The 16,149-nt window shown below is 36.3% G+C and overlaps 1 pseudogene; it reads right to left on the reverse strand.

Moving 5' to 3' along the window:
• Positions 1-934: 934 nt before the first annotated feature.
• The window catches only part of LOC109702145 (phosphoribosyl pyrophosphate synthase-associated protein 2 pseudogene), a 153,329-nt pseudogene continuing 138,114 nt past the window's right edge, over positions 935-16,149 (reverse strand).

Raw genomic sequence — 16,149 nt, forward strand, 5'->3', positions numbered from 1 at the left:
TGCTTGTGGTATAGCATGGTATTTTGTGAAAACTCTTCATTATGTTTTAAAAGTAATCTGTGTTTTGGAAACTCAGTTTTTGTAATGTTACTTTTTATTTAAAAGATGTTTTTCTCTATTTAGCTATTTTTTTCCTTCATGAATTGTTCTATTCCTCAGACTGTTTTCTAATGTTGAAGACATGCCTTTTTTATGCATTCTCAAAAAATAAATGCAAGGTTCTAATCCCATCACTGGGGAGGAAGAGGCAGGAGGATCATGAGTTCAAGGTTAGCCTAAGCTACATTGTGAGTTTGAGGCCAGCCAGGGCTACATACAGAAACCCTGTCTCAAACAACATTAAACAAACAAAAGAAAAACTACATTGTTAAATTTCTACATAGTAGCATAAAAATGTAACTTGTCAGATTAGAGGTAGTTTGGCAAAAATAGTTGAAGAGTTAGAAAGAAAATCATATAGAATTGTTATGTATAGCACATTATTTAATTTTAGCATCTGATTTTATCTTTTGCAGAAAGTTATGAAATGGTTGAGTATTAAGTATCCAATTTCACAACATCCATTGTTTAATAAAATTTATCATTTTCCAACTTTCTGTTTAACTTTCAAAACAAGGGCATTTAGGATGAAATAGGAGTTCCATCTATAAATTCATGGCCTCTTCTGTTTCCAAATAAATGTAACTGTAGAATTTTCAATCTCTTTGATGAATGTCATTGGGATTTTTTGGGAATTGCATTCAATATGTAGATTACCATTGATTTTTTACTATGTTGATTCTACCAACTCATGAGCATGGGAGATCTCTCAACTTTCTTTTTTTTTCTTTTATTATTCATATGTGCATACAAGGCTTGGGTCATTTCTCCCCCCTGCCCCCACCCCCTCCCTTACCACCCACTCTGCCCCCTCCCTCTCGCCCCCACCCCCTCAATACCCAGCAGAAACTATTTTGCCCTTATTTCAAATTTTGTTGTAGAGAGAGTATAAGCAATAATAGGAAGGAACAAGGGTTTTTGCTGGTTGAGATAAGGATAGCTATACAGTGAGTTGACTCACATTAATTGCCTGTGCGTATGTGTTACCTTCTAGGTTAATTCTTTTTGATCTCACCTTTTCTCTAGTTCCTGGTTCCCTTTTCCTATTGGCCTCAGTTGCTTTTAAGGTATCTGCTTTAGTTTCTCTGTGTTAAGGGCAACAAATGCTAGCTAATTTTTTAGGTGTCTTACATTTCCTTACCCCTCCCTTGTGTGCTCTTGCTTTTATCATGTGCTCAAAGTCCAATCCCATTGTTGTGTTTGCCCTTGATCTAATGTCCACATATGAGGGAGAACATATGATTTTTGGTCTTTTGGGCCAGGCTAACCTCAATCAGAATGATGTTCTCCAATTCCATCCATTTACATGCGAATGATAACATTTCGTTTTTTCATGGCTGCATAAAATTCCATTGTGTATAGATACCACATTTTTTAATCCATTTGTCAGTAGTGGGGCATCTTGGCTGTTTCCATAACTTGGCTATTGTGAATAGTGCCACAGTAAACATGGGTGTGCAGGTGCCTCTGGAGTAACCTGTGTCACAGTCTTTTGGGTATATCCCCAAGAGTGTATGCTGGATCAAACGGTAGATCAATGTCTAGCTTTTTAAGTAGCCTCCAGATTTTTTTCCAGAGTGGTTGTACTAGTTTACATTCCCACCAACAGTGTAAGAGGGTTCCTTTTTTCCCCGCATCCTTGCCAACACCTGTTGTTGGTGGTGTTGCTAATGATGGCTATTCTAGCAGGGGTGAGGTGGAATCTTAGTGTGGTTTTAATTTGCATTTCCTTTATTGCTAGAGATGGTGAGCATTTTTTCATGTGTTTTTTGGCCATTTGAATTTCTTCTTTTGAGAAAGTTCTGTTTAGTTCATTTGCCCATTTCTTTATTGGTTCATTAGTTTTGGGAGAATTTAGTTTTTTAAGTTCCCTATATATTCTGGTTATCAGTCCTTTGTCTGTACAATTGGCAAATATTTTCTCCCACTCTGTGGGTGTTCTCGTCAGTTTAGAGACCATTTCTTTTGATGAACAGAAGCTTTTTAGCTTTATGAGGTTCCATTTATCTATTCTATCTCTGAGTTGCTGTGCTGCTGGGGTTTTGTTGAGAATGTTCTTACCTATACCCACTAACTCCAGAGTATTTTCTACTCTTTCCTGTATCAACTTTAGAGTTTGTGGTCTGATGTTAAGATCCTTGATCCATTTTGAGTTAATCTTGGTATAGGGTGATATATATGGATCTAGTTTCAGTTTTTTGCAGACTGCTAACCAGTTTTCCCAGCAGTTTTTGTTGAAGAGGCTGCTATTTCCCCATCATATATTTTTAGCTCCTTTGTCAAAGAGAAGTTGGTTATAGTTGTGTAGCTTCATATCTGGGTCCTCTATTCTGTTCCACTGGTCTTCATGTCTGTTTTTGTGCCAGTACCATGCTGTTTTTACTGTTATTGCTTTGTAATATAGTTTGAAGTCAGGTATTGTGATACCTCCTGCATTGTTCTTTTGACTAAGTATTGCCTTGGCTATTCGTGGCTTCTTGGGTTAACATATAAATTTAACAGTAGATTTTTCAATCTCTTTAATGAATGTCATTGGAATTTTGATGGGAATTGCATTAAACCTGTAGATTACTTTTGGGAGTATCAACATTTTTACTATGTTGATTCTACCAATCCATGAGCATGGGAGATTTCTCCACTTTCTATAGTCTTCCTCAGTCCCTTTCTTCAGAAGTTTATACTTCTCCTTGTAGATGTCATTCGCATCCTTTGTTAAGTTTACACCTAGGTATTTGATTTTTTTTGAGGCTATTGTAAATGGAATTGTTTTTATATATTCTTTCTCAGTTTGTTCATTATTAGTGTATAGAAATGCTAATGATTTTCCTATGTTGATTTTATATCCTGCTACCTTGCTATAGCTATTGATGGTGTCTAGGAGCTTTTGAGTAGAGTTTTTTGGGTCTTTGAGGTATAGGATCATATTGTCTGCAAATAGGGATATTTTGACAGTTTCTTTACCTATTTGTACTCCTTTTATTCCTTCTTCTTGCCTAATTGCTCTGGCTAGGAGTTCTAGTACTATGTTGAATAGGAGTGGAGATAGTGGGCATCCTTGTCTCATTCTTGATTTTAGAGGGAATGGTTTCAGTTTTTCACCATTAAGTATAATGCTGGCTGTAGGTTTGTCATATATAGCTTTTATAATGTTGCAGTACTTTCCTTCTATTCCTAGGTTTCTTAGAGGTTTTATCATGAAATGGTGTTGGATCATATCAAAGGCTTTTTCTGAATCTATTGAGATGATCAAGTGGTTTTTGTCTTTGCTTCTGTTAATGTGGTTTATTATGTTTATTGATTTTCACATGTTGAAGTACCCCTTCATTCCTGGGATGAAGACTACTTGGTCGTGGTAAATGATCTTTCTTATGTGTTGTTGAATTCAGTTTGCCATTATTTTATTGAGGATTTTTGCATCAATGTTCCTTAAGGAGACTGGCCTACAGTTCTCCTTCTTGGAGGTGTCTTTGCCTGGTTTTTGGATAAGTGTAATATTGGCTTCATAAAAGGGGTTAGGCAGTTTTCCTTCCCTTTCTATTTCATGGAACAGTTTAAGGAGGGTTGGTATCATTTCTTCCTTAAAGGTCTGACAGAATTCAGCAGAGAATCCATCAGGTCCTGGACATTTCTTTTTAGGGAGACTCTTGATTGCTGCTTCAATTTAATTTTGTGTTATAGATTTATTCAGGTGATTAATGTCCTATTGGTTCAGTTTTGGATGATCATAAGTATCTAGAAATGTGTCCATTTCTTTAAGATTTTTCAATTTATTTGAGTATAGATGCTCAAAGTAGTCTCTGATGAATTCCTGCACTTCCATGGTGTTTGTTATCTCCCCTTTGCATTCCTGATTCTACTAATTTGGGTTTTTTCTCTCCTCATTTTAGTCAGGTTTGTCAGGGGTCTATCGATGTTGTTTATTTTTTCAAAGAACCAGCTTTTTGTTTCATTAATTCTTTTTATGGTTTTCTTGGTTTCTTTTTCATTGATTTCAGCTTTTATATTTATTATTTCTCTCCTTCTATTTGTTTTGGGATTTGCTCGTTTTTGCTTTTCTAGGAGTTTGAGATATGTCATTAGGTCATTGATTTGAGATCTTTTAGTCTTTTTAATGTATGCACTCATGGCTATAAACTTTCCTCTCAGGACTGCCTTTGCTGTGTCCCATAGGTTCTGGTTGGTTGTGTTTTCATTTTCATTGACTTCCAGGACCTTTTAACTTCCTCTTTTCTTTTCTGTGAGGCTGAGTAAATTTTCTTTTTCCTAGAGCTTCCTTTCATTTACGGTACAGTAATTCTATTCTGTTTTGTCTTGTTTTGTGGTGCCAGAGGATCCAACCTAGGGCTTCATGCATTCTACATAAGTGCTGTACCACTGAGCTACACCCTCCTGCCCTAGATTTTCAGTTCTAACTCTATGTTAGTTCTAAATCTTTATCTCCTATCCTGGCTTGGAAAGTGTAAGCCATTCTCTGTTGTTGGGTCTTCCCACCCTTAAACTTAGCTTCATGCCTGCTCAAAGCTCTCTTTGCCTTAGTTTCCTTTGTTTGGGGCAGTGAAAATTTCTTTTTCTTCCCTGTAAGCTCAGCTGTGAGTTGAAAAACAAAATGTTATTGTTTGAATTTACCCAGAGTTTTCCTCTTGGCTTGACTAACCATCTTACTAGAACATAAAACATTCAGAATGATTGTTTCAAAACACAAACCTGATCACATCACCTGCCTAGTGAAGATCAATTTTTGAATGAGACACTAAAGCCTGAATTGCATTTTGTACACCTTTTCAATTGCATCTCCTGTCACTGTTCTCCTCAGACTCTGAGCTCCAGTCACACCAACTTTCTTTCAACTGAAAGCATATATGGCCTCCAGAGTGCTGTGGCACTTAGCATTCCTGCAGTTTGAGGAGCTGCCCTCCCCAGTACCTGTTTGCCTACTCACTGCTCAGCTGGAGTCACTTTCTCATGGAAATCTTTCCTGAATTACTGGACTCTCGCAGTCTAGGTCAGTTTCCTTTGTTACAAGCTTTTTCTCCAGAAATATTTTCTTAATATGTATTCACATATTCGTCTGTATCATTATTGACTGACACAAGTACCTGTAAGTTTCACAAGAGCAGACATCATTTTCCTTCCTGTTGATTATGAATCTAGTCACATAGAACACACTGCATAAAGGTAGTGTGGATGGATGGATGCATGCATGCATTGATGGAATGAAGGAAGGATGAGTACAAAAAGAAGCGAGATGGAGAGAAGTGGCCATGCATTGTGGCCAAATAACAAGCCAGGAGCAGTTTTTAGAGCATCATATTTGCAAAAGCACATAAATTTCTTCACATCTTAGTTCTGTTACCGTCACATCATAGCACACAACTGCTCCTCACAGGTGGCAGTGCCCTTATGTAAGGCATTATTCTGAAAAAAAAATGAGGGGAGTGTAATTATTTTGAACATCTGAAAGCATTTATATAACTTGAATCTCATGTAACATTTTTTCATTTTTGTTTTGTCTTTGTTTGTAGTACTTGGGTTGGAACTCAGGGCCTTGCACTTACTAGGCAGGTACTCTACACCTTCAGCCACACATCCCTAGCCCTTTTTCCTGTGGTTTTCAAAATGGGTCTTGCTTTTTGCCTACAGCCAACCTCAGACTCAATCGTCCTATCTACAGCCTCCCAGTTAGCTGGGATTATATATGTGAACCACTATACCCAGCTTGATTGTTGAGAAGGGCTCTCACTAATTTTTTGCCCAGGCTGGTTTCAAACTATGATCTTCCTGATCTCTGCTTCCCAAGTAGCTGGGATTATACAAGTGGGTTACCATGCTTGGTTCTATTATGGATTTAAAAACATGTTATTAATTCTTATGCTTTGATGTATGCTTAGTATATACTTGCCAGAATCTTCTTCCTTCAGAGGTATTATTGACAAGTGCTAGAGAATTATCAGTCCTCATTTCATGATGTCATGATTGATCTCAATATACCAGTCAAAAACAGCTGCTGTGAATGAAGCAGTGGCTAATATTCTATGTTTAGCAATAGCGATATTTATATTACAGACCTACAAACCAAACATATACACTTCTATAAATGGAACTATGGTTTCCTAAGAACATCTTTAATATCCTAAGTGGTCACCCTACTCATGGATTTGATTTAAGGACATCTGCAAGTTTTGTACATGTCATCACCACCTATATGGCTAAGCTTGTTAGGATCCAAGTGTATTAGTATTAAAAGACTTGCCCCACTTTGTTTTCCATGTTGTAGTTTTTCTTCCAGTTTTTAAAAATAATATATTCATACATGTATAAAATAATCTTGTCCTGACAGCACTTAAATGCAGAAAGATCTTACAAGTCCCAGATTTCAACCTTACACAAACCTGTTGTGAAGATGGATGAAGAGCTTCAGAAGGTTCAGTTTGGAAAAGTATTTGCACTTGCAGATCTGTCTTCTACAAGGGAACTCTGTATTAAACTTAACTCAAGCAAAGAAATTCTAAATTGGCAGCTGGTTGCTAAAGATCAAGAAATAGAAATGGTATGTAATACATTTTTAAAGGCTTCTTTAATATTGCTATTGCTGTAGCATTCCTGAAATTTCAATCCCTTTGTGTGGTCAAAAGCACTCTATAAAATAAGAACAGAAGGAAACTTCCCAACCTTACAAAGAGCGTGTAGGAAAAAGCTATAGCACACTGTACTTAATGGTAAAAGACTTAATACTCTTTCTCTGATGTAAATAACAAGACAAGAATGCCTAGGAAGCCTCTGGAGTTCAGGATTTGATGGAGCTTCTAGCCACAGAAATTAGGCAAGAAAAAGAAATGAAAAGCATCCAGACTGAAAAAAGAGGTAAACTCTTGATGTTTGTGGGCACTATGATCTAGGACATAGACAAACCTAAGGAATCCATGAAAAAACTATGAGAACTAGTGAGTTCAGTAAAATTCTAGGACACAACACCAATAAATACACAACCTGTTGTATTCCTTATTTGTATACATTAGCAAAAAGTGAAAATGATTCTATCAAATCCAATTATATCAAAAAGTGGAACATCAGAAGAGGGCAAAATAGCTGTGCACCTGTGGCTCATGCCTGTAATCCCAGCTACTCAGGAGGCAGAGATCGGGTGGATTGTGGTTCGAAGTCAGCCTGGGCAAATAGTTTGTGAGACCCTATCTTGAAAAAGCCCTTCACAAAAAGAGGGCTGGTGGAGTGGCTCAAGGTGTAAGCCCTGAGTTCAAACCACAGTACCACCAAAAAAAAAAAAGAAAACCGAAAGAAAAAACAAAAAAGAAAGAAAAAAGAAAAGGATAAAGTAGTTAGGAAAATATTTAGCAAATAAGTGCAAAGCTTGTACTTTACAAAACTACAAAATGTTGTAAAAGGAAATTCAAGTCCAAGTAAATGTATAAAGACATCTCATGTTCATGGATCAAAGCAGCAGTGTTAAAATGGCAGTAGCCTCTGCATTGATGTACAAATGCAACACAGTGTCTCTCAGAATCCCAGGTGTTGTCTCTGTAGAAATCTGCCTATAGGATTACTGGCAAGAAGAGTACTGGTCTTGCTTCTTCTGCTCAACATTGTAGCGAAGGTTCTAGCCAGGGAGTTAAGCTAGAAAAAGAAATAAAAGGAAAACAAGCTGATCTAAAACTCATATGGAAGTGCTAGTGACCCGGAATAGCCCAAAAAATCTTGAAGAAGAACCAAGTTGGGGAATTCATACGTCATGATTTCAGAACTATAAAACTACAGAAATGATGACAGTACTGTGGTGGCTTAAGGAAAGACTCAGTAGCCAATGGAAAGGAACTGGGACTAAAAAAATTGTCCTTGACAGTTGAGACCAGATGATTTTCAAAAATCTGGTGCCAAGATCATTTGAGGATGAAAAAATAGTATTTTCAACAAATGATGTTAGAGTAACTGAACATATACATATGAAAGAATGAACTTAGATTTCTACCACACACCACAGAAGAGACTAACTTAAAATGAATCACAGACCTGTATGTAAGAGCTAAAACACACCATAATACTCTAAAGAAGAAAGCTTAGAAGTAAGTCTGTGGCCATTGGTTAGGCAGCTACTTTCTTTGGTACATTAATAAAAAACTATCAAAAAAGAAAATTGATTAAATAGACTTCATTTAAATAAATTTTTTGCTGATAGCATAAAATGATATCATAAAATGAGAGAAAGCATTTGCAAACCATTTATCTGATAAGAGGTTTGTATCTGAAATGAATAAAAATCCCTTATTTAGTTAATAACCTAACTAAAATTGAGCAAAGGATATCAATGGAAATGTAAGCTCAGGAAAAGGTGCTCAGTATCATTGATAATCAGAGAAATGCACATCAAAACCACACATTTCACAATCACTATGGGGGCTGCAGTTAAAAATACCATGAGAAGTGTTAACAAAGATATGGAGAAAGTGGAACCCCCCATCTGTTGATGGTGGGAATGTAAAATAACAAGGCCACCTCAGAGAACACTCGAGCAGTTACTCAGAACGTAAAAGTTAGAATCACCACACAGCCCAGAAATCCTACTCCTAACTTTCCAAGAGGAATGAAAGCGTATGACCGTATAAAGCTGTGCACAGTGCTCATGGCAGCATTCTGTGTAATAGTCCTAAAGTATAACAACTAACGTGTTCCCAACTCATGACTGGTTACTCGTGGTGCATTGTGCACTGGAATATCACTAGATAACACAAGTAGCAAAGCACTGGTACCTGGTAAAACATTGATGCTCTTGATAATTTATTCTAAGTGAAGAAAGGCAGTCACAAAAGGCCATATGCACACTGCATGATTCCATTTTATGAAATATCCAGAATATGGTGAATCATAGAGACAGAAAGTAAATTAGGGATTGCTTAGGGCCATGGGGAAAGGACAGGGTGACTGCTAATTGGCACTGAGTTCCTTTTTTTAAATGATGAAAAACAAGTTCTCACTTTAGATTTGGCAATGATTTCCTGGCTCTATTAATATGTTAAAAGTCATTCAGTTTGATAGTTGAAGGGCATGAGTTATATGGTATGTGAATTGTAATCCAGTACAGCCATTGCCCGAAAAGTGATGCTCCATTTTGTATTCCTGCCAGCAAAATATATGAGATTGTCATTGTCACTTTTAATGTTTGTTAACATGAACTAACAAATTTACCAATTTGACAGACTGGAACAATGTGTTTGGTAGACTTCTCATTGAACTGAAAACCATTTAGCAAGATCTAGATACATTTTGATGGTCATGACCAAAGTGGGGAATAATGGTGGCACCTAGTGGCTAAAGGTCAGGGATATTGCTGAATATTTTACAGTTCATAGAGCAGTCCCCCACACCAAATAACTGTTCATCCCAAAAGGTTAGTAGTGTCAAGAAACTCTGCACTATAAATAACATTATTTGCATTTATATCTATTTGACTACTAGCAAGTGTACATTTTGACATAACATTTGTTCATTTTCAGTGTCACTTTGTACAAATTCTTTATATTAGTAAACATATTAACTTTAATTTTCTGAATTTAGTTTATCATGGTTATTTTCAAATTTTAGTTTACATTGAATATCAAAATATTTATTTTTATGCAGTTAAATTTATTGTGCATTGTATCTAGGAAAATTTTCCACAGATCTATGTCAGAGGGACTATACATCTCCAACTTATGTTCCTTAATTATGGAGTACAATGATGTTCCATCCAGAAGTTAGGTGTGTGTAACTCATCTAACTCATGATGAGCAGGAGTCACAGATACCACTTCAGTTGTATATGAATGACATGTTAGAGAATATAAAGAAATAACCAAAAAAGAAAAAGAGAGAACCAAAACTGAAGATAGAAATTGGTTTCATTTTGGGAATGATAAAATGACTTAATGGAATGAATTTCTGATCAGAGAGATGAGGAAAGCAGCACTATATGGGTGTGTGTTGTGTATGTACTGTTAAGGAGGACACTACTTTAAATCAAGAAATTAAAAGTGATTCTCTGTATAACATATGGCAAAAATTCTGAGCCCCTGATAATATGTCAGCAAAGTGAATGAATGGGAATAAGTGTAACTCTCTTCCTATTATTATACAGATGGAGAATGAGTTAGATTCTGCTCATTCTGAAATAGAACTCCTCAGGAGTCAGATGACAAATGAGAGAATCTCCATGCAGAATCTGGATGCTCACTGGTGGCCAATCGGGACAAAGAATACCAGTCTCAGACAGAACTTCAAGAAAAAGAATCTGAAATTCACCTTCTTGAAGAATGCTTATGTTTGGCAGAAAATAAAATGTGAATTTGCTAACAATATAATAACATAAAACTGTATTTCTGAAGTTTTATACTTTATAGATTATTAGAATTTAAAACTGGAATGTAGAAAATATAGCTCCCATAATTTCCATTAATTAAAGTGAGGAGCAGAAGTATTGAGATTTGCCTAAGATTTAATAGCATTATCTATTATGTTTTGCCTTTTCTACGATATTTAATTCTAACCATTTCTGCTGATTGTTTCTGCAAGGGTTAGGGTATGATAGAATGTCTGATCTAAAATACTGCCATTAGGAAATACATATAAGCAGAGTAGAAAAATTAAGCACTCTGAAATCAGAAAAATTTTTATTTTTATGGATTGTGTGGTATTGCTACCTAGTCTTTACTGTCACATGGAAGAACTCCTGAATTCATGAAATACTGAACACTAACCAGAGCATTCATCCTGGCATGTTTTTTTTTTTTTGTTCTTTTACTTCTAAGAATCCCTAGCAATACTAGGATTTTATTAGAAGACCCCTAGCAAGCTGGACACAGTGGCTCACTCCTATAATCCCAGCTATGTGGGAGGCAGAGAGCAGGAGGATGGTAGTTTGAGGCTAACTGGGAGCATGGCTCAAGTGGAAAAGCACTTGCCCAGCAATCATGAGGCCCTGAGTTCAAACTCCAGTACCAAAAGACCCCTGGCTGGAGATTTGGATGGATATGTCTGACTGGATAATGAATGTTTATTTTTTACTAAACTGATCCCTCTAACACAGCTAATGGCTATCCTTAGGCTCTGTTCTTATCTGTCCCAACTAGAACATTTTCTCATCCAGCCTCTACTGTGCTCTCTCATCTAAGCCTGGACCTGGGGAAGCATAGGAATCATGGTCTCAGCAACCAGCCACTCCTAGGAGCCCCTGGCAAGCAAAGGCCACAGAGCCAGGGCCTGTCTCCTTCAGACACACTCCCAAGTACTGGCAGAGGTCACTGAGTCATTCTTTTCATTTACTGTAGCTGGGCTATTGTGATACCTTCAGCTGGTTTTACAGGATCCTTTCCTCATGCTGGAGGGAGCACATCTACCACCCCAAGTCTAATACACTCTGTATTAGACTGGCTGGTAAGTGTTCACTTAGAACTAGCTAGAGTGATAAAATTCTGTGTTCTTACTCTTGCATTTAGATTTCAGCAGTCTGTACTGCCATCCTGAAAGCAAGCAGAAAGGACAGAATGTTCTATGAAAGCCATACTCATGTGTTACTGTCTTCATGATGGTGTGCTCTATCACTGGGTTTTGAACCATGTTTATCCTTAAGGAACATCCTGTTAAATTGAAGAATTTTTAGGTGTGTAACACTATGCATATTAAATTTCATTTTAAGTACCTGTACAGTACTTATATTAACATATATAAAACAGACCATATTAACCTGGTGCTTGTAAATTCTGGTGTTAATTTGATCAAAGTACTTTTATAAAAAGTATTTGCAGTAAATGGATAATACAGATTAATATCATGTACATTGTCCCATCTATATATAGCAAGACTAAGAAAAAACTTAATTAATTGAATGAGACTGAGGTTGTTTAAGCTTTTCAAATAAATTAGTTTTTACATTGAATACATCTAAAGTATGCCCATTTTAGACATACCATAAATTTGTTCATTAAAAGCACAGTGTGACTTGGATTCAGCTGAGAACCATTGCCAACATGGTTGAATCCATTCTAGGAGTCACAGTCACATTAAGTTGAATCAACTGCCACTCTTACCCTCATTTACACAGGGCTACACAGAGTAGAGATGTGGCCCAGTTCAGAAATGTCCTGACATGACTGGAAGCGGATGTAGACATTACAAAAAGACAACTAGGGACAGAGCGCTTTGGAAGGTAAGCTTATCTCTATTCAGCCTGGAAGGTTATCTCTTAGGTAAAAATAGATCTTGTTTGGTTTTTTGGTTTGTTTGTTTTGTTTTTTGAGACAGCTCTATAGACCAGGCTGGCCTCAAATCTGCAATCACCTGTGTCAGCCTCCAGAGTGCTGCTAATACAGGCATGAACACCACATCCTGTTCAACAGTAGGTTTTAGTTATTTCATGATGGTTCAATTTGAAAGCATGAATTGAGCTGCATTGTTGTGACGGTTTTCGTAATGTCACAGAATATAAAATTTAAAGACATCACTATTTTGCTTTAGGGAGAGGGCTGTCCAACAACATTGCCACCAAAATCGCTCAAGTAATGCTTATCATTTGAGCTCAATGAAACCAAGTTCAAAATGTCACTCACCAGAACGTGCTCACCATCGATCTCCCGACTGAGGCCTTGATCAATCACTAGAAGAGTAAGTCCGCTAAGGATCTGTTCTGGGAGTGCCTAGCAATGTTTGCAGTGAATATCTGAGGGAGGAAGGAAATGGATATGTAAGCATGACTACCAGGATATACTGCCATAAAAATAAAAGGTTTTCATAATTCAACTAGTTTTATGCAAATGTACACTTAAGTAAAAGATCTCTAATATTTTAGCTAGTATGTTATATTTTCAAATCTTGACTTTTACTTCTGTAACATTTTTCATGTACTTTTATTAACATTGTTGGTTAATCATAGCAGCACTGTAAAATACATATACTCTAGGAAATAATAAGCTAATTTTTCAGAGGAAAATATTTTTGATGTATTGCTATAGGTCGTGAATTTTATAAAATAATCTTTTTATTTGGAACTAATTTAAAATGTGCTGAAGTTACAAAAATAAAAATAAGACACTCCACTCAGACTCACTGTTTCTTTATCGTATTCACAGCACTGGTCCATGCACCCTCTTGGACAACCTCCCTCTGGCCACTGCACATAGACACACAAACATCCAAAAGCAGCCAGCACCTCTGATTCCAAAGCATCCTCACAGGTCTGTTTGCCTTGTTCCATTCCATGTTTGTTTGTTCTTTCTTCTCCTGCAAGAACCCTGGCTCTATCAACATATTTACTCCACATTAGTGTAGATTTTCATTCACTCAGCCCAAGAATGCATGTGAAATAGTTTCATAATTTCCTTACCAATGTCACTTCATAAACATTCTGACTTAATAGAAATTCAGTATCTACTTGCAGTCCTTCCTTCCTGTCTCCATACACCATCTTGCCCAAGTAGTGAGTTCATAAATAACCTAGATTAATTCATTTATTTCTCCCTTTCACTGTAGTTATGAATAATTTGAAATACTGTTAGAATCTCTTCTTTCAATTCATTTTAATTTTCCTCTTTCTAATTTTTTCCGTCATTTGAGCTTTTTGGAATGTGTATATCATTATGGTTTTAAAGGTCAAAACTCCACAAGAGAAGTGTCACCTTCTCTTGTATCCCTTGCATCCAATGGCCCATCCTTCCATCCTGTTCCTTTGTAGCCATGTTTATGGTAAATATATGCAGATATGTATTTTCCTTATTTGTCCATTGCTATGAAAAAAGTAGCATACTATATAAGATTCTTTTCCTCTTGCTTTTCTCACTTAATAGTATCTGCTGAACGTCCCTCCATGGTGATTCATAGACATTCCCTTTATTCCTTTTTGGGGCTGCTTAATACTTCATTTTGTGGATGTACTGTAGCTCTCCAACCAGTCTCCTGTACTTGGACATCTGGGTAGTTTACAATGATTTGTACTTAGAAACAAGGCTGTAATGAATAATCTTGTGCATATGTACTTTGATATTATTGGAGAAGTATCTTCAGAGGACATTTCTAGAAGTGGGATTGCCGGGCCATGGGGTGAATACATATGTGGTTTTGTTAGACAGGGTCAAATTCCCCTCCATGAGTGCTGGAGCAGTTTGCCTTCCCTCCTGTGTGTGAGTGCCTATTGCCTACAGCTGCACCAGCAGAGTGTACTGTCAGACCTTGGACAGTGTGAGGGATGTAGGACGGTATTTCACTGTAGTTTTAATTTGTGTTTCTCCTAATATGAGTGAGGTGGAATATCTTGCATAGGTTTATGGGGTATGTTGTATCTTTTCTCTGAATTCACATTTTTCTGATGGATTTTTTTATCTTTTGATAACATGGGAAAAAATCAATTTGGGAGATTAGCCCCTTCTCAGTGGTATATTCCACAAATACTCTCTCCCATGTTTGCTGTTTGTTTTTTCATTGAACTTTCACTAGTTATTTTTTTCCCATGTAAAGATTTTTATTTTCATGCAGTGAAATTTTAAAACATTTTCCTTTAAATGTCTGGATGACTCTTCACAAATAGAAAATCTTTCTGCATGCCCAGATGATAGAGGTAGGGATTCCCCAATGTTTTCTTCTGACACTTCCATAGTTTTACTTTTTATGTGCAAATTTCTGGTACATTTGGAATTTATTTTGTGTATGGTTTGAGGAATAGCTCTATTTTTCTTTTTTTCCAAAGGTTTATCCAATTATTCCAGGATCATTTTTAAAAAGCCTTTTTGTCCCAATGATCCAAGTCTCTTTCTGGACTTTCTACTTATATTTGCTTGTCCTGCTAGTTCATGTGCCTATCCCACACTATTTTGACTTAAAGACTTTGTGGCATTGTTACTTTGTAGGAATGGAGTCCGATGATGTGCTGGTAAACTGGCTCTCCAAAAGAGATGAGGAAAAAGCCCTCATAGCACTTGCTAATGTCTGTGCTGTAAATATTTCTACAATGTCCAGTTGTAAACTAGCAATGGTTAAACCATCAGCTCAGAAAATTCTTAAATACTTACAAACAATTGCAAGCCAGCTCTAGGACAGCAATGGATCGGTATCACTTGAGAGCTCTTCCTTTTAAGTGTTTACTTATATTTTCATGATTTTGTTTTTCCATATAAATTTTAGGGTAAACTTATTTAGCACTATGTTTTACAAGCCCTTTGAAACTTTTCTTAGGATCACATTGAGTTTATGAATATTATCAAGGAGAAGTGGTATCTTGAGAATGTTGAGACACCCTAATTGAGAAGAGCTATCTTTCCAAGTTCACTTTTGTGAATTGCTTGTATTCTTAATACAATATAATATTATTATTTCTTCATACAGGTTTTGAATTTCTCTGTTAAGGTTATTCCCAAATAGTTTAGCTTTCTATGTTGCTATTATAAATGTCTGTTTCATTCATTATATCTTCAAAAATACTATTGATTATCCTGGGTTAATTTTCTATCCTGCTTCCTTGCTAAAATCTTCTATTGTTAAAACTTATTGTTCATTCAGTTTTGGTTTTGATTGTCTAGGTGTACTGACATGTCATCTGTAAAAGACTCTTTTTAATTTCCCTTTTCCCAATTTTTATGTCTTCAGCTATATTTTCTATGCTTTTAAAGCAATTTATGTTACACTACAGGTTTCATTGAATTCACATGGGAAATCACATAGCCTTGGTTCTATTTTGGTACAGTATTGCCCTGATAACTTTGTATCTCTCCTTTGGAAAATTTTCTTTTTAAGTGGTCTCTACTCTTATTTCATCCTAGGATTCAATCCTAAGCCAATGACTAGTGACATTTTAGAGATTTAAAAATTTCTCCCATATCAGCGATCAAAGGTAATTTCTTATTTGTCTATGTATGCTTTCCCATACGTGATTTACATGTTTTTTATCCTTGATTACATTAGCTAGTGGTTTGTTCACTTGATTGTTCACTGCTTCAAAATACCAGAATGTACCAGAATGTAGTAGCTTTAATCTATTTTTTCTGCCATTGATTTGCTTTCTTTGCATCATTTTCTTCCAGTT

This window comes from Castor canadensis, chromosome 12 (genome assembly GCF_047511655.1).
Source record: "Castor canadensis chromosome 12, mCasCan1.hap1v2, whole genome shotgun sequence".
Classification (NCBI taxonomy): Eukaryota; Metazoa; Chordata; class Mammalia; order Rodentia; family Castoridae; genus Castor; species Castor canadensis.